Raw genomic sequence first — 25,010 nt, forward strand, 5'->3', positions numbered from 1 at the left:
ACCCTTCAACAAAGTTTAATTCCAGAACACTCAGTACATTTTATATTTCTTGGAAGGAAATGTACTTCTGCTTGGAGGTCCTATTGTTTTCACGATAGATCTGTATACAATGACAGCTTTATATTGTGGTGTGGTGTGGTACACACAACACATTACTTTGGCCCTGTTTATTTAGTGCCTTACCTGTGCAAGGCAAAGCTAAGCATGCCTAATACACAGCACTGATTTCTTCCTGCCTTTGGGCATCCCCAGGAAGAACTGGACTTTAATACCTGTTGTAGCCACCATTTTGTTTTTCCAAAAATGCTGAGGCCATTATATCATTATACCATTATATCTGGGGAATGGGAAGGGAATGAGAGCTGACTGTAGGCAGCCTCCATTTTCTTTGCACTGGCCCATAACATTGCAGGCTCCCAGAGACATTGTAGGGGGAAAGAATTGTTCCCCTCCTGTACAATCTCCCTGAGACTGACAAAATGCCATCAGGTCCCATTTCTCCTAGGAGAAAGGTCATTGCTGTGTGGTAGAACAGCAACATTGCATGCAGAAGACCCAGGTTCAATTCCCAGAATCTCTAGGTAGGTCTGCTTTTAAGGATTTCCCTCCTTTAACACAACAACAACAACAAACCCTCAAAGAAACAGAAAGGTGTAAATTTGAGTTGGAGCACATGTGGAAACAGGATGCAAAGGCAAAGGCTATAGTGGCTTGAAATATAGCAAGGTTGCTTCCCCCTGCTGCCTTCCAAGTCACTTCTTTATATTGATGTACGCACCTGAGGGAAGGTGCCAGTGTCTTCACCCACCCAATGCTCATTACCTGGTTTGTTTTCCAATGCAGAACTCCTATTCAATGAAGCTGTCACCTGTGCATGCAACAACGGATGTCTGAAATGTGCACGCTTCATCTTTCTTTTCCAAGTGGGACAGAAGCTTGTTTGAGGGAAAACACATCAAACAGAAGTATTTCTCAAGATGCTACAGGGTACATATGGATTGTGGCTAATGTCATGTGTACTCAGCTTCAAACAGCAGTGGTGGGAGTGCACAGGAGCCAGAGCAAACAGTGATGTGTACACAGCCTAAGGCTGGAATTCTATCTCTACTGATCTGGGATTAAGTGCCACTGAATTCAATGGAAGTCCCACTGAGTAGACATGGTTAGGATTGCAGTCTTATACCTATCCATCTATCCCTACAACAATGACAATGACTGACATCCTGCAACAAGATATTTCAATTCACCCATGCCTTCAGGATTTATAGTAGAAACCTGTGTCAGATCTCAGGTGGCACTGCACATTTAGGCATTTAATCCTAAATGCCCATTCCAAGTGGTGTGGAATTGCTCCAAAGAGTGGATCTTACTTTATGGTGAGTAAGGAGACCTTCCTGACACACACCCTTCCAGGGCTACCCAACTCCAAGCAGGTGTGGTAGGTGAATCTTAAAAAACATTCTCTATCCAGGCTGCAGGCCCCACAAAGCAGCTGGCCTCTGGTGTGCAATTCACCTCTGAAGTTGTCTAATGATGCTCAACTGTCCCCTCATCTAATATGACCCTTTCCCACACTTTCTTGGCACCAGTGCAACCAAATTAAGCATGCAAACAAATTCAGGTGGAATTCAACTTTGCACTAAGGGGATTGTTAGATGGAACTACCTCCCCTCTGATCGCCCTGTGCTGTTCTGGGTGCTCTCCTGTCTCTCCTGAGCAGATCTGGGGTCAGGGCAGGGGGAGGTAGTGGGGAAAGCCCATTACACTAGCAGGACTCATTGCATTGGCTTCTGCTAATGCAGCAACTTAGCTAAATCTGGCCCTTTAACTGCAGCCATCCTATGACCCCTAAATTCCCTGAATCTAGGGCAGAGCAGGCAAACAACAACAACAACAACCCTATCCAGCTCAGCCAAATTGCTGGCAGGCAAAATGTTCCTATGCAGCCCCCAAGTGACTGGAGATCATATACTGGAACAGAGGATTGGCTAGCTGGCTGGGGGGAAATGGCCAAAATGGCAGCATAGAGTTGCAGTCAGCCCACCCATGAGGCTCAGTGAGGCAGTGACCTCAGGCAGCAGACTGGGGACAACTGATCCCTCAAGAATACGCCCCTCAACGCCTCCTGCACTTGTTGTCCTCCTCCTTTCCCCCCCCCCCCCGCTCCTCTCCAGTCTTATTTTTTTATCTTCTGCCACCTTCAGTGTGCCAGGGCCTCCCCAGGCCCCCTTCAGTTGCCTGAGACAGCATTTTCTGTTTTGCCTCAAGCCGCAAAACACCCTGGGCCAGTCCTAGGTGCAGCCAAGACCAACACAGCTTGCAACTAGGACTTCAAGATGCAGATTCCTGTGTGTGTGTGTGTGTGTGTGTGTGTACACCAGGCAGCCTCCTTTTGCTACCTCCTCAGCCAGGTGCTGCAATGCAGACACAATGTTGTCTTGCTGACAGAGTGGACTAGAGACAGCTCTATTTACATTAGTGGGCTTCTATCTCCTGGGAAATTTAAGGTGAATAATTCTGCTGGCCCACATTCCAGAGAAAGATGATCGCTTATGTAGGAGGTCCTAACCTCTGACAATCTGTTTCTCCAAAGGATAGATCCCTTATTATATTTGCAGATTCTCAAATCCAAGGGTTTGGTTGTTTGCTTGTTTCCCGGAAGCTTGGCATATTGAACGTCTCCCTCCTTCACACACCATCCTCTGTGGCTTGACATCTGCCTTCTGCTTCAGCTTGATGGCTCCTATTTTTATTCCTATACTGAGGAGAGTCAGGTGACAGCTCTCCTTCTCAGGAGAGGGGACAGGTGCAGCCGCACATGGGCCAGAGCAGGTGCACACACCGCTTCCCAGTCCTCTCCCTTCTGGGCTCGGCAAAGATGCTCAGAATGTTTAGCACAACACGCTGTGCTGCTAATGTAAAGGAAGGGGGAAAGTCCTTCACCTGCAAAACTAATTAATAGCAAACAAGCTCGCTTCAAGGTAGGGAACATGGCACGGAAGAGCGGGAGGGAAGCAGGAATTAATTTAAAGGCCAGCAGGCCTTAGCCACTACCACTAGGTGGCAGCACTCAGTCACGCTAGTAATGTCATGTCTGAGATTTGCCAAGGCATTTTTTAAAATAAAATAATGTGATGCTCCTTGAAGCGAGAGACTGCTCTAGCTTCAGCCGACGCCAGAAAAGCTCAGGATTGTTGCTGTCACTGTCCATAAGGGCACATCCATAAGATAGGAAAGACTGAAGGCAGTCTTTGCAGCAAATGTGACAAAAGGACTTGCTTATGGTCCCTCAAATCTCTTAAAGGGACCAACTCGATGCAACATGCTGCTGTAAAGTTCATTAAGCAATGCTTCTGGTTGAGATGCAGCTGAAAAATTGAGGGCTGTTATTCGATAAAGGCTAGCCAAGCTTTCTCTTCAAGAAGTATTAATGAGCAGCACACCTCTCTTTCTAACCCTGGTGACTTGTTGCAGGTAGCCAAGTTCTCTCTGCAAATCAGATCGAAATTCATTGCAAGGCTCTATGACCCTCTGGTGCAACAAAATGAAATGTCAACAGCCAATCCAGGTGTATTTTTTATATATATATATAAAAAGGAGAGCTTTATGGTATAATGAATCATATGGGTGGCAGAGAATTCCCTGTGTTATTTATTTTGACATTAGAGTCCACTCATTTTATGCTTTCCTTGTGCTTCAGTGTAAGTTGGATTGTGATGTCAGCACCACCAGGGCAGCGCTGCAGCAATGCACACACACAAGGGAACCCTGCTGAAGCTTATTTGGATGCCCCCAAACCTATATGTCACACACTCAGCTTTTTCCATTCTTCCTTCCTTTCTCCCACAATACTAGAACTCAAGGTCACTCAATTAAAATGATTGGCACGAGATTCAGGAGAGACAAGAGAACACATGTTTTCACATAACATATAGCAAACAGAATTGCAGGAAAGAGTACCTGCCTGCCTGCCATTCCCTCACTCTTGGGGACAGGAAACTAGGCTGAATGGATTATAAAGTTAGTCATTATGTATTAAGCAAAGAAAAACTCTTGGAAGCAAGACAACTACTTTTTTAAAATAATCAACCCAGCCCAGTTTCCAGTCTCTAAGAATTTTTCAGTGCTGCATCAAACTCATGGTTCATCTAATCCAACCTTGCTGCCCCAACAATGGTTGGCTATATCGGTCCTTCCCAAAGTGGGCAGAACCACTGCCTGGGGGTAGGATTACCTTGGGGTGTGGAAACATGCACTCAGAACTCACTACCGGGGGTGGGGTGCTAAGAGGCAAGGGGCAGGGCTGCACTGGAAGCATAAATGACTATCAGACTATAAATTGTGGTTTAATTAATTGTTACTGATTTGATTGTGTGTGTGTGTGTGTGTGTGTGTGTGTTGTTATCTTCTTTAGTGGGTCATGCAAACCACTATTCTGAATAATGTTTTTAATAAGGTAGGGGACACTGGGGGTGAATTTGTGGACCTAAGGGGACAGTGGCATAGCTGTCAACTTTCAGATTTGAAAATAAGGGATCAGCAGCCTCGAAAATAAGGGATCAGCAGCCTCACCTGTCCTGGGGATAGTCTACGGGATATCTAACAATCTGGGATAGCAGCGATGGCGCTGGAATAAGGGAAGGGCAAAAAAAGGGAAGGTTGACATCTATGGACAGTGGCCTGAAAAGGCTTGGGACCACTGGGCTAGATAGGAGGCCTTTAATACTTGAGCAGAAGAGGAAATTTCAGCAGCTGTTGCTTGTTGTGCAACCTCTACTTGCTGTGATTCCCTATTTCTGCAACTATTTAGAGAGTCTGGATCCCTCTGTTGTGCATCTGACTATCTTAGATGGAGAATGATGGCCATTAGCTGACATTAGTGTAAAGCATAATCAGACATATACAGAGGTTCTATTTTTACCTAACATGGCTAATAGCCATTGATTGCTCCATCCTCTGTGAATTTGTCTCATCACAAGATTTGAATTTCAATTCAGCCTTTGTCATTAAGCAACATCCCAAACCCTCCCACCCACCTATCTCCTTCTCTTTGCCTCACAGCAATTGCATGTGCCTCTGAGCACAAAAATGCCCATCCACCCTGCAAGCAAAGCTGTGTTTTCTGTCTCCAAAAAAATTCCATTTAAACAAGAGAGGATAGAAGCAGGAGGTCCAGGGCTCAGTACAAAAGACCCAGGCTCAGATACCCAGTGTAAGTCACCCCCTAATAATGCCACTCAGTGACAAGGGCCACAGTTCAGTGATAGAGCATCTACCTTGCAAAGTGAAGGTTCCAGATTCAAATCCTGACATCTCCAGGTAAGGCTGGGAGAGACTCCCTGTCTGAAATCCTGGAGAGCTGCTGCCAGCCCGTGTAGACAGTACTGAGTTAGATGGACCAGAAGGTCTGCCTCAGTATAAAGCAACTTCCTGTGCTGTTCCTATGCTGTGTTGTGAAGACCTTATGGCTTAATGGAGGCCAAAGGAGCAACCCTTTCCTTTGCTTCTCCCGGAATACTTCAGAAAATGGGGGTGCATTTGTTTAGAAATTCAGAGGGATTTGACACTGATTGCAATGAGTTGATTCCGCCCCAGCTAGCTGCTATCCAATCTTGCCTCCTGCAATTCTGAAAACAGGTGCCATTACCACTTACAATGGCAAGCTTACTTCAATTCTATCTAGTAACAATGGCTTCATGTAAGCTTCTGGGCAAGATTCCTGTTTAGATGAATAAAGAAGACCCTTCCCATTTTTCTCCACCCATCAAAGCGCAGCACCAACCAAGCTACTCATATATGTTTCCTTCTTTCCAAGGAGATAGGACCTTCCCCATTTCCAAGCTGGAGCAGAGGTTTTTGGGTTTGTTTTTGCAATTCCACTCATTTTGACATGCTTGGAATACATAGGCTGATGCAAGGAAGCAGCCAGCCTTCAATGTACAATGGCTATGAGTGAAGGGATTTGATGCATCTCTAGAGGCCAGACATTTCCCCACAGGGTCTGCTTTCCAAGCCGCATTTTCCCTTGAGACTTCCCTGCTATTTTGAAAATAATGATATGGAGCTACATTGACACAGGGGCGGGAGAGGGAGAAAGAGATAGGAAAAGAGAGAGAGATGGAAAAGATTTTATGTTCTTAAAACAATGTAAACAGACCGCTTAGGAGTACCCAAGAGAGAGCCCAATTTTATAAAGGGGAGGGAGTTGTGACCAGAAGATATAGAATACTTGTCTAAGAGAACTAAATGATGGAATGGGACACAGAAATGGCACAACTTATTATTATTATTATTATTATTATTATTATTATTATTATTATTATTATTATTATTAATACCCAGCCCATCTGGCTGGGTTTCCCCAGCCACTCTGGGTGGCTCCCAAAATAATATTAAAAACACAATAAAACATCAAACATTAAAAACTTCCCTAAACAGGGTTGCCTTCAGATTTCTTATAAAAGTCAGATAGTTGTTTATTTCCTTGATATCTGATGGGATGGCATTTCACAGGGTGGGTGCCACTCTCGAGAAGGCCCTCTGCCTGGTTCCCTGTAACCTCACTTCTCATCCACCCACAGCAAGTTCCACTGATATCATGGTGCTTAGTCCTACAAAGTGTGCATTGCCTCCTATGGCTTAGAAAACAAAGTATGTGGCTTGATCTGTCTGTTTGTTTCCCTGCCACCCACCCCACCCTCTGCACGGCCCCAGGTGCTGGCAACCTACACTATGCCACCGAGTATGGCGAATGGTCAGGAATGATGGGAGTTGTAGCTCAACGACATCTGGAGGGCCTTCCCTGCCAAGTACTCTCTTATATTGCTGTAAGATCTGGCAATTCTGAAGCCATTTCTAAAAAGGTCTCCTTTCCCTTTTCTCATAAGTACTCTGTTGTGTAAAAAAAACAACCAACCCAGTATAATTTGGAAGTTGGAAAAGGGCATTGAAAATAAACATAGAAGCTTCACTAGCCCTGAACTGTCTGCTGAGGACATTTGGTTATTGGACTTTTTTTGTTGTATTTCTTTAGTGCGTTTAGCGTGGAGACATATTGTACATTAACCAGAGTCGTTGAGACCCTAACGATCTCCTAATGTGTCCCATACTTCAAAGAAGCCAGTAGCTTAGCAACGACAGTGAATCCTTGATGAGAATAATCAGGATTTGTGTTGCAGCTTCAGGCTTCCCTTCTCGTTCTTCCATTCCAGAAAAGCTGGTGCAAGTGGTGATGGCACAGCAAGGAAGGGTTTCTCCTAAGAATGACCCCCGTGCTCAGGATTTGGGGAAAACAGCAGTGACTTTTAAAGGGCATTTAAACATGCTGCTGCTTGAAAGTGCTGCAGCCAATGAGATGGTGCATAGGAATGGACAATTGTGTCCATTTAGCTCCTCTCAGTTTATCATTTTCCCAGCCTTAAGCTCAGTTCACCCCATTCCACATCCATATCGGTTTAACTCTGCATGAAAATTTGTATGCATTTCACACACTTTTCTCGTAACATACACATTTCCGTACACATTCTAGTCTAATTTACAGATTTTTGCAAGCATTTTCTCCTAATGCATACATTGCATTGGATCCATTCCTTTGGCTGGAGAACTGCGTCACAAAACAATGAATGGCAAAGAAGAATTGCTGTACAGTGGTACCTCAGGTTACATATGCTTCAGGTTACATACGCTTCAGGTTACAGACTCCGCTAACCCAGAAATAGTGCTTCAGGAGGTGATGAGCCAACAAGCCTTTCCTGATGTGTTTTGAAATGTGCCTTGGTGCCTCTAGTTGAAGTTCATGCAACTCCTCCAGGTCAAACTAACTCAGCTGCATGAATAGTGAACCACCCAATTTTCACTATTCTCCTGGTTTTTCTGTGTCCCTGTTGGTATTCCCAAGGTGGATGGAGGTTTTGACAGGCATCTGAGATTTGACAATGCATGGTTCTTGTGGTGGGTTGAGCTTAGCGCATCACAAGTTGTGCAGACCTGCCCAACATCAAGGCCGGCCCAATACATTTTTGTGTCTGAAGCAAAGAACAAGATGGTGACCAGACGGGCAATTGAACCTTATTTGAACACTGACAATGAGACAACTACCTCCATTACACCTGAGGGCCTGCTTGAGTGATACAGGGCAGATCACATGGCACTCGCAACTCTGTCTACCATCACCCTGCCACTGCTTCTCAGCCATCACCATCTACCACCTGAGACCAGAACCCCACTCTGTCTAATGGTGGGGCCGGCCTCAGCTTCTTCAGCATTGAATTCTTTGATTAAAATTAAAGTATCTAGAGTATGTGCTTCTTTCTTGCACATGTCCACTTACTAAGTGCAATGTGACTAGACATTTCAAAATCAGAATTTTTTTACTCAGGCAAGAGTAAAAATAAAAAAAATAAAAAATCCCTGGCTCCTTGAGCTGCTAAGTCACAGCTGGGAGGAAGCTGTCTGTGAACAAATCTCCTCAATAAGCAGATATGAGGAAGACATCTGTGTTCTAATGACCACTTTCCCAGCATCAAGATTTCAGTTTACACAAGGTGAAAGAAGTTATTGCGAAATGCATCAAGTTGGCAGTGTAACCCAGGCAGTTTTCCAAAGCAGAGACCAATCTTACAGTGGCTTCCAAAATTATCCATCATCATCAATTGTCATCCATTGACAATTGGAGACAAACTACTTTGGTATTTTGACATGTACCAGAAATGTGCATTACTGACAATGATAAGCTCAGCCTCAGTTTCTAAGGAGATCTGAACCCATCCCAGAGTATCATTACACTTCAAATACACCTGCAATTTTCTTAAGCTCCTTCTACTGCATTCTCCCCCTCCGAAAGGTCTATTTTAAGGTAACTGTCAAAAAATTCAAGCATCAAGTCTTAAAATGTATGAGCCACTTACTCTGGGGTAGGCTTTAACTGAATTTCCACTGAAAGCTATTATATTATTCCAGGGGTTTTCCATATTTAATAGTTTGTGGGCCGAAGCCCAAGTAATATTCAGTCCAAGCTTTATAGAATCCTGCATGCTTCCAAATATTTTATGCTCTTTGCTAAGAACGCCTCCAACAATCTGCTCTATGATGCAAACGGAGGACTATCAATCCTAGAACATGGCTTGTGTTTGGTGGCACTAATTGAAATCTAATAAAGGGCCTGAGAGACCACCTGGAAATTACTCTTTTAACTGGAAATACAAGAAGTGGCCCATGCACTCCAGGAACTGGTTCTCACAGTGGCCAGCCAGACGCCTATGGGATGCACACAAGCAGGTCCTGAATGCAACAACACCGCTATGGTTTCCAGCAACTGATTTTCAGAAGCACACTGCCTCCAACGTAATTTTATAATCTTCTTATCATCTCTCACTGGCCTTTTCTCTAAACTAAAAAGCCTGAAATGTTGTAACCTTTCCACGTAGGGTAGTCGCTCCATCCCGTTGACCACTGTGGTTGCCCTATTCTGAACCTGGGACCAGGATGTACACTGACTAATGGTCCCTTCCAGGCTCTGCAACTCATCTCTATATCTTCCCTCAAAATCTCTCACCTGTCCCACCTGTTCCCTCCCTGATAACTGATGCCGCACCTCTTATATAATTTGATGGCCACATATAGTTCCATACCATCTCCCGTGCCTTGCTGCTATAATCCCAGTTCGACTTTTAACCTTGCAAAATTCTTTTCATATCAACTTGGTCTTCCCTTGACATAACAGAATATGTAGTTATCCGGACATATCCCTGGCTTACTTTTAATGCCATCGTTGGCCTACTGTGCTACTCACATCAACAATGAATGCCCGTCTTGATTACAGTCCTCAAGGGCCCCTTGATCAAAGCGCCTGCAGTGATCCCTCTGCTGACCCCTATTTTATCACCAGCAAAAGGTGAGCAAATCCTTCACAGTAATGTATTCAGGTAATCATTACCTGGGTAAAAAATATGAGGCAGAAAAAGAAACCTGCTAAAGGATAAGTAATCAGAAGTTCAATTCCAGCCCTTTTCATCTCTCAGCGTTCTTAGCTCTCCGTGCCGACAGATACACATAACAGAAATGGCTTCTTCACCTATTGTGATTTTTCATAACATATGAATGAGGGCCAAAGTGGATGTCATATGGAGCTACCTGTAATATCACCTCGGCTTCCCTTTTGAAACCTGAAAAGCTATGTTTGGAGGAAAAACAGTGTGTGCATGTGATTGTGTGTGTAGCCTAACTATTTCCTTGTGTGAAATAACTCTCAGGCATGCGTTCTCACACACAAACCCCATGTGGAGGGGGGATGCCAGGACCCCCCACCATGAGCAGGAGCCTGGGCTTGGACCTGACACAGATGCAGCGTGGTCAGAAATCTTTGTTGGATCAGCAGTACCATAGACAGAAGTATTGGAAACCAATCCAAACTATGGTATCATGACAGGGGCTGAGCAGAGCCCATTGGCTATGGGGCTTTTGAATCAGGAACACCTGAACACGGACCTCCAGCCAATAATGACCCATTTCTGTATGTTGAGCCATGATGGCAGGCAACAAGCTTGAAAGAGAATTGCCAGAATAGAGGAGTGCTACACTTCAAGACATCACCTTGCCAACAAAAGTCCGTATAGTTAAAGCTATGGTTTTCCCAGTAGTGATGTATGGAAGTGAGAGCTGGACCATAAAGAAGGCTGATCGCCGAAGAATTGATGCTTTTGAATTATGGTGCTGGAGGAGACTCTTGAGAGTCCCATGGACTGCAAGAAGATCAAACCTATCCATTCTTAAGGAAATCAGCCCTGATTACTCACTGGAAGGACAGATCCTGAAGCTGAGACTCCAATAACTTGGCCACCTCATGAGAAGAGAAGACTCCCTGGAAAAGACCCTGATGTTGGGAAAGATGGAGGGCACAAGGAGAAGGGGACGACAGAGGATGAGATAGTTGGAGAGTGTTCTCGATGCTACCAGCATGAGTTTGACCAAACTGTGGGAGGCAGTGGAAGACAGGAGTGAACATGGACCTCTGGTCCATGGGGTCACGAAGAGTCGGACACGACTAAACAACAACAACAGCACACTTCAAGTAACAGGCCTGCCCCTTTAATGACTTCTATGTCATGAGAAAGAAGTGGAGCCTGGGATGGGTGATCTGGCCCTGGAGGCATAAAAGTCTTCAGTTCACTCAGACTTTTTGGGGGGGTGGGCACTGTTTATGTTGAGTTTTCAAGGGAGCTTCTTTGCCCCATCATGCTAGGTAGACTTCTTCTCAAGATCACTTCAGACAAGGACAAAAAGTTGCGTGTGCGTGAAACATACTCTCCTTCTTCCTTTGCCTCCCCTCCTCCCAAATTGATTAAGTGATCCAGGTCAGGCTGGCCTTGGATTGCCCTGGGTAGGGTCCCATCCAAAATGTCAGTTCAGGCCCTGAATCAGATTAGGGGCCCCATGTGTAGTCCTCATATGTACTATCTCAGTGGTTGTCAAAGGCTGACATTTCTTCTTTCCATGTGGAAGACAGCAAGTTCTTAATAAGAACAGTGCCAAAGAAATTGCATTTATGTAATGTTTGACAGCTGGGTTGGGAAACCTCTAGATGTTATTAGACTCAAATGTCCACCGTCCCCGGTGAGTATGGCTAGTGCAACAGGGATGATGGGAATTGCAGTCCAGCAATATTTGGAGAATCATAGGTTCCCCAGGCCTGTTTTACAACAAAACCCTATGCATGTTTACTCAGAAGTAACTCCTACTATATGCAATGGGCTCCATGTCAGCTCAAGACACAGAGCCCAAATGCTGCCTCCCAACACCAGTTGCTGCCTTCATCTACTTCCCTCACCTTCATGGTGCCATCTGAAATAGGTTGCTTGATCATTCTGTGTGACAGAACAGGATGTAAGCCCAGGATCGTATTCATAAGATTGCAGCTGAAGAGCTTTCAGGTATATTATCACTTAAGACAGAAATGGGGGACTTGAAGCTCTCAGACTACAGCTAATGTCCTCGCTGGCCATTTGCCATACTGGCTGGGGTTGATGGGACTTGGAGTCCAACAACAACTGGAGGGCAACAGGTTCCCCATCCCTGATCCCAGGCCACCTAGTGAATTCATGACATAGGCCAAGTGTTATGCAGGGCTTTTCTGATTCCCAGCTCACACTCTGCTCTACAGTATGTCTACCAACAGTAGCTTTCCACCTATCATCCTGCTGAAAATGATGTTAATCACGTTGAGTCAGCTCCATTTGCTCCAGCTTGTGATATATTGATGGTGTGGACCTCAGCATGGAACAAATTGCCAACACCTACTACACTGGCAATAACTATAACTGTTTTGCTATAGCAGCTCATAGTTAGCTTCAGTGCAGCAGAGTTTTTAGAGACTCAAGTTATATCTTAAAAGAATTCTAAGAGGGGGAAGGAACTAGGTCTAAAGGGTTTTTCTCAGAAGCACAAATGGGCTTCAATTGCCACCTTGTTATCTGACAGGAAAAGATAGTCTGATTTTGCGATATTTATTTTAAAAAGGCAAGGGCACACAGGTGAGAGGTCCAGGTAGGGAATGTGAACCTGATTGGTCCCTCAGCAGATCTTTAGATCACTGCACTCCTGGGAATGAGAGAAAGGGGGCATCTGAAGCTTAAAGGTTCAGTGTTCCCCTTTGGATTCTCACCTCTAATTATATTTCACATTATGCTCTTGAGTTCAGGTCCTCTGCTTTTTCAAGCACATTCTGCTTTCCGCATGACTCAATACACCTGCAGTTCCCAGAGTATTCTGCTGTTTAATAGATGTTATAGCCCATGATTGTCTTATATTCTGGTGTGTTTTAGCACACACTGGACACACAATCCAACAAAAGTTATTCACTACTAACTCCCATGGAAATGGGATGTGTGGTGCATTTCCTTGATTGTTCACTGAGACTTATTTGCTGCTAGGGATGGGGGAATCTGTCAGACGTAAGATGAGGGATGATGGGTTTTGTAGTCTGACAACATCTGGAGGGCCACAGGGTAGCCTTGCCAGTCTACTCTGACTAGCAGTGGCCCCCTGGGGACCTACCCCACCACTTGGCCATTGAACCGGAGATGCCAGAGCCTGAACTTCAAACCATCTGCACACAAAGCTCACATGCTGCCCCTGAGCTACAGAATGCAATCCTGAGACAGAAATAATACATGACAACTGTGTGTTGACAATTCTTCATGTCCAAGTTTGCGGTTCAGTTCAACATCACTTTTAATGTCATTCCTCCTCCTCCTCTCGCCACCCATTCAGTCTATATGAATATTTTAGATTCAAAAGCATGTGTAACCCCCCCCCCCAAAAAAAAAACCACAGCACAGTGGTAGGCAAAAGTTATATTAATGAACTAAATAATTAGTGTAATGTTTTCCGCTGGAAGAAAAAAAAAATTATGAAGGCAAGTGTGGCTTCATGACTTCCATCTGCTTACCGCAACAAACCTCAAACAAATCTAAAATGAGCTTTAAAAAAGGAAAACAGAAACCTTCTACAAAGCCCCCCCAGTGGGTGCTATTTACAGTATGCTAATGACAAAGGGGAAAGAACATGCTCTATGGATGCTACAAGCTACTTTCTCACCAGGTTTGTATCCCAGAGTGTATTCTTGAGACAAGAAGGGCTATTTTCTATTGTGTTGCATTGTGCTTAAGTGGAACAAGTGCCTATACAGTCGTTGGTTAATTAGAATTACCTACAACATAGATGCATCTATTTCCCCCCCTGCCATTCCCTTGGTTCGTAGCAAAGGAAACAAAATCTATTTGAGCTTCCCAAGGCTGACCCTTTAATTGAACAAACATGGGTTTTTGTTGCCAGTTTTTGTTTTTAAATAAGCAATTTTGTATTTGCAGGTTTTTAATTTCCCACATGGCAAAACATTTCTGACTATATCCAAATCCTGGTCACTGCAGTTACAGAAACTGCAATTCTGCTAGTCCCCCCCCCCCACACGCACACCAGCCCTTCCTCCCCACCCCTCAGAAATAATCCCTCGGCAACCGCCCCTCTGCTGTAAGATCATCTTGATTTGGCTAATGCTAATTCTATCGTTAAATCCATTATTGAAGTTACAGAGACAAGAGATTACAGAACAGTTATAATAACCGCAGGGACTAATCATATATGAAGTCCTGGATATTCAGACTCAACTTGAACATTTTCTACATGCCTTCTTAACCCAATGCCTCTCTCTCTTTTTTAAAAAAAGAAATTATGAGATGTTCATGATATTTAACTCAAACAAAAGCCAGCCTATGTATTATGCTTTGCAAGCAGCTTGGCTTTCTGCTCATGGCACAATACAAACAGGGGAGCGATTTTCAATGTGTTTTATATTTAGGCCCCCACCTTACTGATCCTGATAAGCACTCCCCAATATGTGATTTGAAGTAAGGCCATAGGGGGAAATATGCAATTCCAGGAAATGTCATTATTGTATTATATAAGGCTCTACGCTATTCTTCGTCAGCCTGGTGCTTCCAGGTGCTTTGAACTACAGCTCACATCAGCACCAGCCAGCTTGGTCAATGGACAGGAATGACAGAAGTTGCAGTCAAGCAAGATTTGGAGGGCCACAGATTTCTCATCCATGAACTGGAAGATGCTACAACTAAATGCCAGGAGCTTTCAGCCATTCACACAAACAAAAATTCAGCAAAATCCCCAAGAACTGTTGAGAGACTCCCCCACCCTCAGCTCCAGAAAAAAAAAATTGAAATGGCCTGCTCAGTTTCTCTCCCCACAAGTGGGGTGGAGATTTGTGAGAGACCATTTGTGCATGTGAGCTTCATGGCCAATATGGATTCGAACCCTGGACCTTCAAGTCCTAGTCCAGCACTGACCACTGCACCGCACTGCTTCTCTTTGTTACACAGGGCAAAAGCACCTGACAAATATCAAATCTACTTTGGCCCCTGGGTTATCAAAACTTCTTAGTCGGGGAAGCGGTGGACCTTGTAGGTTGCCACCAGATTTTGTCTGAGGCAAAATTTGAAATGAGAGACTATGGCTCAAGATGTTGATCAGTTTTTATTAATCACCCAGGATTTAGAGAGCTAAGCTTGCTTGTCTTCAGAAGTAGAACTCTATTATATGCCTTTGGGCATATATCCCAATGGACCGGATGCCTAGTTAAAACAAACTTTGCTTCTTTTTAAGCCTGACATGCCATACAGTTGGTTCATTAGTATCATGACATAAAGATGAGTGGCTTCTTTGTGCTGATACCAGCGGATACATGATTTGGAGAGGCATATTAATGAACTGCAAGGCATTATGATGATTTATAGTACACTAGCGAAAACAAAACCGTGCCTAATTCATTTTAGTTTGTTTTCAACCTAAAATATACGTACATTGAAGACCTACGCAGTGAACTCTTGGGGTCCCCCCAGCCTCAAGGGATGAAGTCCACTAATGCAGCAGCTACATGAGAACAGCCAAGGGCTTATACAGCTCTGCATCAAACGCTTTGGATATTGCTTTAAACTGCTTACTGAAATTCAGAATGGAGATCAGAAGAAATCTTTCATCTATTAGAGGTATAAAAGTCTAATTAGTTTCAAAACAAAGCTGGAAGTTTTTGAAAGGTTTTCTATTATTTATTCTCAGTCTGGCATTTCAAATATGGCACGGTGGAGACAATTTCACTCTTTAATTGCTGGTCCAAGAGATAAAAGAACTTTTTTAAAAAATCTATAGGTAGGAGCAAAACTTTTGTTTAAGCCAGGGTTAGCCAATGTGCTGCCCTCCATATGTTCCTGGAGTACAACTCCATCATCCTTGTCCATCAGTCTTGCTGGCTGTAGCTGATTGGAGTTATGGTTCAACAACATCTGGTCTATCTCTGGTCTAAGCAGCGGGAACAAGGGAGGGTTGACTGAATCATAGAGCAGCAATTTCAAGCCCACCTCGTGATGGGTTCTTGGTGGGCTGAGCTGGTGTCCCATTGGCTACCTCCAATGAAGTGACACAAGTGAAGAACCAATCCATGGTGAATTTGTAGATTTTTCTCTTTGACAAAACACAGAAGTAATTGTGAGGAAGCAGAGAAACAGCAAGCGTATTGAGAAGTTTAGCGATTTTTCTTAGCTTTTGTGTGTTTGTGTGTTAGTATCTTAAATAACCAGTGTCTAATAGTGGTTAGAGTGCTGAACTAGGACCAGGGAGACCAGGGGTTGAATCCCCATTCCTCAATTCAGCTCACTGGGTGACCTTGCGCCAGTCACTCACTTTTAGCCTAACCTGCCTCACAGGGTTGCTGGGAGGCTTAAATAAGGGGGGGGGGAGAAGGCACCTTGAGCTCTATGGAGAAAAAGGCAGGATATAAATGCAACAAACAAACAAACAAACAAACAAACAAATAAACAAACAAACTGATGTACCTGCATAGAAATGTCTACTCAGAAACAGTAACAGGTATCGACTCAATATGTCAGTTGTCACCTTTCTATATTGATCAGCATGTGGGGCAATTTTAAGAGAGACTGGAAGAAAAGATAATGTGGGGTCTTTACAGATGTTTACATATTTTGCCCTGCCTGTTTTGCAATATATCTGCAGTGTCTTTTAATTTCTTTCTTCTGCTTGTGACTGATTTCATTTCCATTACAGTCCTGCCCGCTGTTATTGACAGATTGTTTATTAAGTGACCTTCTCTTCAAAGTGTAGGTTTTAATAATTTTGTCTGCTACACTATGTGCCATACATTATAGACAAAATATTTTGTTTTTTTCCTCTAGGGACAGATATATCTCTGTGTAGCAATTTATTACTTTGGGACTTCACAAGCTGTTTGTCAGAGCAATACCCACATGGCTCTGTATTAGCTGGGTATTTTAGTGGCTTGTTTGAGCAGTGTAGGAGCAGAACTAATTTGTATCTTTGATGCAGTTTCTACCTAAATGGCTTTTTAAAGAGAACATCAGATAATTCTTCATTTTGTGTATGCTTACTGCATCTTTTTTTAAAGAGAGAATCCTGTCAAAATTGCACTGAGCATTTATACCTACTCAATGTAAAAATGCAAATCATTTCCTTTATTAAGCCCCATACGAGTAAATGCATTATGAACCGTGCTGTTATCCTTGCCACATTAAAGCTAATTTTCAAGAAAATTTAGCGGGTCACTCCCATGTGAAAAATGTGAGGAAACTGGGTGAAAATGGTGAGATGCCCACCATACTTGCAGTAAAGGGTCATTGTGAAAGCAGATGTTTGTATATGGTAGGGGGTGATTTTTCATGTGACCACTGGTGGGGAGAGTGTTAAAGTTCCCTCTACACCATAGTCCACATCCAACTTATTCCCCATGAGCCAGCATGGTGTAGTGGTTAAGAGTGATGGATTCGTAATCTGGTGAACCGGGTTCGCTTCCCCGCTTCTCCACATGCAGCTGCTGGGTGACCTTGGGCCAGTCACACTTCTCTGAAGTCTCTCAGCCTCACTCACCTCACAGAGTGTTTGTTGTGGGGGAGGAAGGGAAAGGAGATTGTTAGCCGCTTTGAGACTCCTTAAGGGGAGTGAAAGGCGGGAAATCAAGTCCAAACTACTACTACTACTACTACTACTACTCTTCTTCTTCTTCTTCTTCTTCTTCTTCTTCTTCTTCTTCTTCTTCTTCTTCTTCTTCTTCTTCTTCACTATCCATGCCAGTTATTTGTGAAGGGAAGTTCAGCTACAGAGGACTGAGCTACATGACAAAAACTAACATGCATTGAAGGGGGTTGGACTAAACCCTTGGGGTCCCTTCCAACTCTACAGTTCTATGATTCTATGTTTCATCCTAAGGTGGGAAGTGTTACAACCCCTGATCTCCAGCTTTGCTTTAGGAAAAACCTGGCGACAACCTAGATGAACCCCGGCTCCGATAAATGAGATGTTAGCATTTGTCACGCTGTTTGTGCAGGCACTTTGAAGTCGCCCATCAACAGGGAGCAGCACATGGACAGAAAAGTGACTAGGCATACAAGCCACTTGGTTGCTGTCTTCTCCACTATGGTGGGATGCATTATATTTCTGTCCCCCTCCCCATTTCTATTTAAATTGTAGAAATTATTTCTAAAGCTGCATTTTGAAATATAAATTAGCGTATAAGATGCTCTGCAAATTGATATCTTCTGTGCCTCCATAATACACCTTTAGAGGCCAGGTGAAAACCTTTGTCTTCAACCAAGCCTTTGACTGATTAACATCCTTTACCCTTTTATATGTGTTTGTGGGATGGCACATGGAGGGAAGGAGGATGGGGGGAGGGGTTGTTCTCATTTTTTATTATGTATATTGTGTTTTTATCTTGTATCTTTCTGTTGTGAATTGTCCTCAAGATCTACAGATGAAGAGCAGAATAATGATGATGATGATGATGATGATAAAAAAATTTCTGTACTTGGTCGTCCTGCTCTAGGCCACCCTCCCCCCGAAAGGTCTGGGCCTGATCCAAAATGGATCTAGAGGGGAGAGGGCAGCTTCAGAAGTCTAGCACCGGAAACCTTCCTGTTTCAGAGTTCATGCTGAGCTCTCTGCAAGGGTTTCCTTTCATCCATATAGGAGTTTTAGGTGAATGTCACAATGCACAAGGACTATAGGACTTATTGTCCGCTCTACCATCCAGCAGGAATCATTTCATAAGCACTCTCATTCCCTTTAGGTTCTGAAGCCCCCCTCACAACTATATAGTAAACGTGTACATGGCTTTGAGTTCCCCACTCACCCAGTAGCTTTAAAGCTTGATAGCAGAGGCAAAAACCAACGCTAAACAAGAAGAGATAGAGATTCATGTCCGCTGCCTCGCACGCTAACTGAAAAATGTTCATGGGAGTTAAGTGGGAACAGGGCAGAATCTGAATTGCAATTTATTTCAGTCTCCTAACATGCCACCAGACAGAAGCAAATCATTTTGCATTGTAGTCTATTTTGTTTCATTTGTGGCTATTTTCACTGCCATTTCTAAATATGATTCTCATCTGTTTTAACATTGCCTTCAATGTATTTTGCATTTGCTGACTTGCATCAAAATGACAGGGTGGGTTTTTAGTGTCATTTTGAGGCTTCAAGTGATACTTTTTGGTACTCAGGAATGATCGTGCAAACTCTGCATACATATAATCTATATGCTTATCTTTTTAGAATTCATAAAAGAGAAGTCTATCTCTTATACAGATATATATATATATATATATATATATATATATATATATATATATATATAACATTATATGCGTATATGTATGTATATGGGGAAGATGCAACTTCAGGTGTTCCTGGATGAAGCTGATTATCTGGATCTATATAAAAAAATTCCTTCCAGTAGCACCTTAAAGACCAACTAAGTTAGTTCTTGGTATGAGCTTTCGTGTGCATGCACACTTATTCAGATACACAGTGTATCTGAAGAAGTGTGCATGCACACGAAAGCTCATACCAAGAACTAACTTAGTTGGTCTTTAAGGTGCTACTGGAAGGAATTTTTTTATTTTGACTATGGCAGACCAACACGGCTACCTATCTACAACTGGTATCTGGATCTATGTACTTCATGTCTGAGTTTAGGCCTTGTTTTGGGACTGAATCAAGACTGACTGTGGGACCTGAATATCAGAAGCACTGTATTCTGGTGGTTCCATTCCTACATTTGTGATTGAATCCAGAGAAGGACATCAGGTAACACTTGTGTTATGGGGTTTTGCAGGGCACTATTTTGTCCCCAGTGTTATTTAACTTTGATATGAAGCTCTTGGGAGCAGTCACTAGGTGTTCTGGAGCACAGCAGCTGATGACATGCAGCTCTGTTACACCATAACATCTCATTCAGGAGAGGCTGGTTGAGTGCCTTGGGCCTGTGCATTTATGAAGACCAATAAACTGAACTTGAATCCTTGAAAAATTGAGGCTCTGTGGGGTAAGTGGTTCCCATGTCTGTAAGGTAGGCATTTGCATATCCTGGATGGGGTTGCATTCCCTCTAAAGGAGCAGGTATGTATTTTGGGAGTATTCCTGGATACATCTGTGTCAAATGAGTTCTGTGGCTAAGATATTATTATTATTATTATTATTATTATTATTATTATTATTATTATTATGCCTTTTGCAGGCTTCATCTGGTATGCCAACTACAGCCATATCGGTATCATGGTAATTTGGCCACAGTCGCCCATGCATTGGTAACCTCAATATTGGATTAATGAAATGCCCTCTATGTGGGGCTGCTCTTGGGACTGGTCCAGAAGCTACAGGTAGCATAGAATGCAGTGGCTAAATGGTTGATGGGGACAGAAGGCTGACAGCACACAACACCTTTGCTAAAACATCTGCACTGGCTGCCCATTTCCTACCAGGCCTGGTTTAAGGTTCTTGTGTTGATATTCAAAGCCCTGAACAACTTGGGTCCAGGATACCTTAAGGCCTATCCCTAAACTCGGCTCTCCAGGTGTTTTGGGACTACAACTCCCATCATCCCTAGCTAACAGGACTAGTGGTCAGGGATGATGGGAATTGTAGTCCCAAAACATATGGAGGCCTGAGTTTGGCAATGCCTACCTTAAGAACTGCCTGGGCCCTTATATCCCAGTCCAATAACTGAAATCATCTGGAGGAATGCTGTTAATTGCCCTCCATGTTACAGGGGTCCAATTGACCCCAAAGAGGTTAGGAATTTAGTGTCACCTGTCCCATGCAGTGGAACATTCACCTGCAGGTATCCACCCCCTCTTTGACTTTAAGGCATTTTGTGTAGAGTTGTTAGATGTATTCTGAAAGAAGTCATTGATGCAATAATAGTGCATTAGCGATGGATTTATACCAGACCATCCACACACTACCCCACTTTCTTAGTTGTTCTGTGATGCTTCTGCATTTTTGCTGTGTTATTGCCAGCTGGAGGGGTACACTTGTGCTATAGTGAATCAAAAGCAGGACATATATCCCTCTCCCTAAGATTTGAAGTATGAAACACTGCAGGATTTCAGCAGGATGTTACACAACATGCACCAATTGGGAACAAAGCAATATGACTGCTGCATATATTTTGCAGGTGCAAAATGTATTGAAAGAGGGAGAGTGTATGACTGCCTTGATATCACCATGAGAAAAAGTAGTCATGGTTGTGAAATGAAAAGGATGTCTGGAGGGTCTCAAGGTGTCTAAGGGACTGATGATTTACCTACCTCTTAACTGCCATGCAACCATTCAGTAAATTAGAGAACCTAAAAGTATTTTGACTATCCATTCAGAAATGACCAATGTAAGTTAATGTACAGTGTTTACCATAAAATAAGTTGTACTTCCAGAGTCTCCCTCCCTTTTATAATGGCAACAAATACTTGCAAAAAACAAACAATATGCACAAGGACATTGCTATTTAGAAAGCATAACAGAAGGCTAAACATTCTGGCTAAAAAATATACACACATTATTTCTTTGGCACTGTGAAAAAGACAAAAGATGCATTCAATGCTTTAACACACCTTTAAACAAATTCTATTTTCTTCCTTTACATCTCCAAAAACTGAATAGGAATGGCTGTATAGACTCTTTTCCAGAATGCATTGCCCATACCCTGTTCATCTGCAGTGTATTTCTTACCATTAAAAGAATAGTCCCTTGCCTCAATTTCACTGCCACTGTAATATTAATATCAGTATTTAATCTCCATGGTATAGAATCTACAACTTCTGGGTCTTGTCTTTGAGACATGAACACCTAGCGCCCACAACTCTTCTACGTATGCATTTATTAAAGAGCAGAAAACTCTTGCTGCTTTCTCCCTAAATGCTCAATATTTATTTGGAGCTCTTTAAGTAGCATCATCAAGTAAATAAATAAATAAAAGTTATTAAGTTGTGGGTTGACATAGCAGCCGGCACAGCGATTTCTTCAAGTAGCTCTTTATTGTGGTAAGCTGGAATAAAACTGACTGAGAACAGCTCAGCCGGCCTGTATTTATAGGCAGCCGGCTGTCAACATTGTAACCACCACAGCCCAGAGTTCCCGCCTAAAATAACTGCCGCGGACCTGAGTGAAAACTATCTACAGACCTGAGTGAAAACTATATACAGTATCCCCCTGTTGGCCCAGGGTGAAACTACACTACATAACACCCCTCCCCACCGAGATAAGGCGTTAGTTACAATCGTAATGGTTTCCTTATATACAGCACTACGCGTAATGGTTCAAATAAGCACAAAAGCATATCGGTTACATTTCCCATACTTAGACCAACAGTGATACCTGTCCAACAACATAGTCCTTTAAATACGTTGGGCGCTTGGAAACTCTGCCAGACCGCCGGGGACTGGTAGCCAAGTCCGGAGGGCCACACAGTTCTCGCTGAGGCTGTGGTGCGACCCTAGGTGGCGTTGGAACCAACTCCCCTGGATCCGCTGCTGTGGGTGGAGCCTCCGCAAGTGGAGTGGTCTGAGTCTGTTCAGAAACGGCTTGGTTCGGCTCCACGCTGGCAGTTCGCGAGGGAGGTGTAGGTGGGGCCTCGCCATCTGTACGTGTCTCTTCTGGAGCCGCAAGCGCAGTTGGGGGCACCTCGGTAGTGTCCAAGTCCCCAACCCTGCGCCTAAGCTGGTCTATGTGCCGTCGCCACAAGCGTCCGTCTTCGAGTGCCACCTGGTACGAGCGAGGTCCAGTGACTCCCACTACTGTGGCTGGCACCCAAGGGATGTCCCCCACATAGTTCCGGGCAAAGACCTGGTTTCCTGGGACAAATGACCGTGGTGCGTTGGCACAGCCTGGGGGTTCAGCCACGGCAAAGTCTGGGTGTAGCCGGTCGAGCGGTGACCTGAGGCGGCGGCCCATAAGCAGTTCAGCAGGACTCCTCCCTGTGGCCGCATGAGGGGTGATGTGTTGCACGAACAAGTATTCGGCGACCCGCTCATGCCAGTCTCCCCGGTCCAGGCGCGCCAGTGCCTCTTTTGTCGAGCGCACCATTCTTTCCGCTTGCCCGTTGCTGGATGGATGAAAGGGTGCTGTTAGGGCATGGCGGATGCCCAGTCCCAAAAGATACCGCTCAAACGTGCCTGACGTGAACTGCGGTCCGTTGTCAGAGACAAGGACATCAGGACACCCATGCGTTGCAAACAGGCCTCGCAGCACCCGGATGACAGCTTCGGTAGTGGTGGAGGGCATCAGGGCGACCTCCAGCCATTTGGAATAGGCGTCCACCACTACCATAAAGGTCCGGCCGTGAAAAGGACCAGCCAGATCGATGTGCACCCTCGACCAGGGTGTCTTTGGCGTCTCCCAGGTGTGTCCCTTAGCTGCCGGTGGTGCAGGCCTCGACTCCTGGCACGCTTGACAGGCGGACACCCAGGCAGTGATGGCATCGTCCATATTAGGCCACCAGACGTAACACCGAGCCAACGCCTTCATTTTGACAATTCCCGGGTGGCCAACGTGCAGAGCCTCCAGGACGCGCTGACGGAGTCCCTGGGGAATCACGACGCGGTCTCCCCACAGCAGGCAGCCGCGATGAGCTGAGAGTTCATGTTGTCTGGTTGCGAAGGGCTGGAACTCCGATGCAAAAGGCCCTTGTGGCCACCCCCTCCACACCCAGTTGAGCACCCGGCTGATGGTGCGATCCTGGGCAGATGCGGAGGCCACAGTGGCAGCCGATACAGGCGCTGCCGGAAGATCCTCAATCAGAAGGAGCGATGAAGCTGGAGCCGGGTCTTCCACAAATGCTGGAAGAGGGCAACGGCTGAGGGCGTCGGCATGGCCCATCGATTTTCCCGGGCGATGGATGAGCCGGTAGTGGTAGGCAGCCAGGAAAACAGTCCATCGCAGCATGCGTGGTGAGAGGACCGGTGGAGTTGGACGATCACCGGCGAGGAGGCCCAGGAGTGGCTTGTGGTCAGTGATGAGGTCAAAAGTCCTGCCATAGAGGTATTCATGGAACCTCTTCACTCCAGCCACAAGTGCCAATGCCTCCTTGTCGAGCTGGCTGTAATTCCGTTCCGTCGGAGATAGTGTCCTGGAAAAGTAGGCGAGCGGTGCTTCTCTTCCATCTGGAAAACGGTGACTAAGGACAGCACCGATGCCAAAAGGTGAGGCGTCGCAGGCAAGGACCAGCGGCCTGGATTCACTGTACTGTACCAGCACACTGTCTGAAGAAAGGAGAGCCTTGACCGCGTTGAAGGCCGCCGTCTCCCGATGACCCCAGGCCCAAGGCGTCTTAGTGCTAAGGAGTCGGTGAAGAGGCTCAGCCACTGTGGCTTTGTGGGGCAGGAACATGTTATAAAAGTTCAGCAGCCCCAGGAATGCCTGCAACTCCGTTTTGTTCTTTGGGGTGGGGGCCTGCTGGATAGCGCGGATCTTGGATGTGGTTGGATGAAGACCAGAGGCATCGATAAGATAGCCCAGGAACTCTACCTGTGGAACGGCGATCTGGCACTTCTCCCTCTTTACCTTGAGCCCGGCCTCCTGGAACCTGGTCAGCACGGCACGGAGGCGCTCAAACAGCTGCTGGTGTGAGTCTGCAGACACCAAGACGTCATCAAAATATGGTACCACGCCCGGAAGCCCTTGCAGGAGACGCTCCATAAGGCTTTGGAAGATGCCAGGAGCCACACTCACCCCGAACTGCAACCGGCGGCAACGGAATGCCCCCCGGTGGGTGACGATCGTCTGGGCTTCAGCAGTGGCATCATCGACTGGCAGTTGTTGATAGGCTTGGGCAAGGTCCAGCTTAGCGAAGACCTTACCCTCACCCAGGGAATGCAGCAGGTGTTGGACAACAGGAACCGGATAAGCATGCTGCTGAAGTGCCTTGTTGATCGTGCACTTGTAGTCAGCGCAGATTCTCACCGACCCATCCGGCTTGACAGGCGTGACGATGGGGGTTTCCCACTTTGCGTGGTCAACCGGCTCCAAAACTCCTTGGGCGATCAGTTTGTCCAGTTGTTCGTCCACCTTAGCCTTGAGAGCAAAGGGAACCCGGCGTGGCTTTAGCTTGATGGGGGCGACTTGTGGATCAAGGCTAAAGGAGATGGGCG

Source organism: Podarcis liolepis, assembly GCF_965112155.1.
Source record: "Podarcis liolepis genome assembly, chromosome: 4".
Lineage (NCBI taxonomy): Eukaryota > Metazoa > Chordata > Lepidosauria > Squamata > Lacertidae > Podarcis > Podarcis liolepis.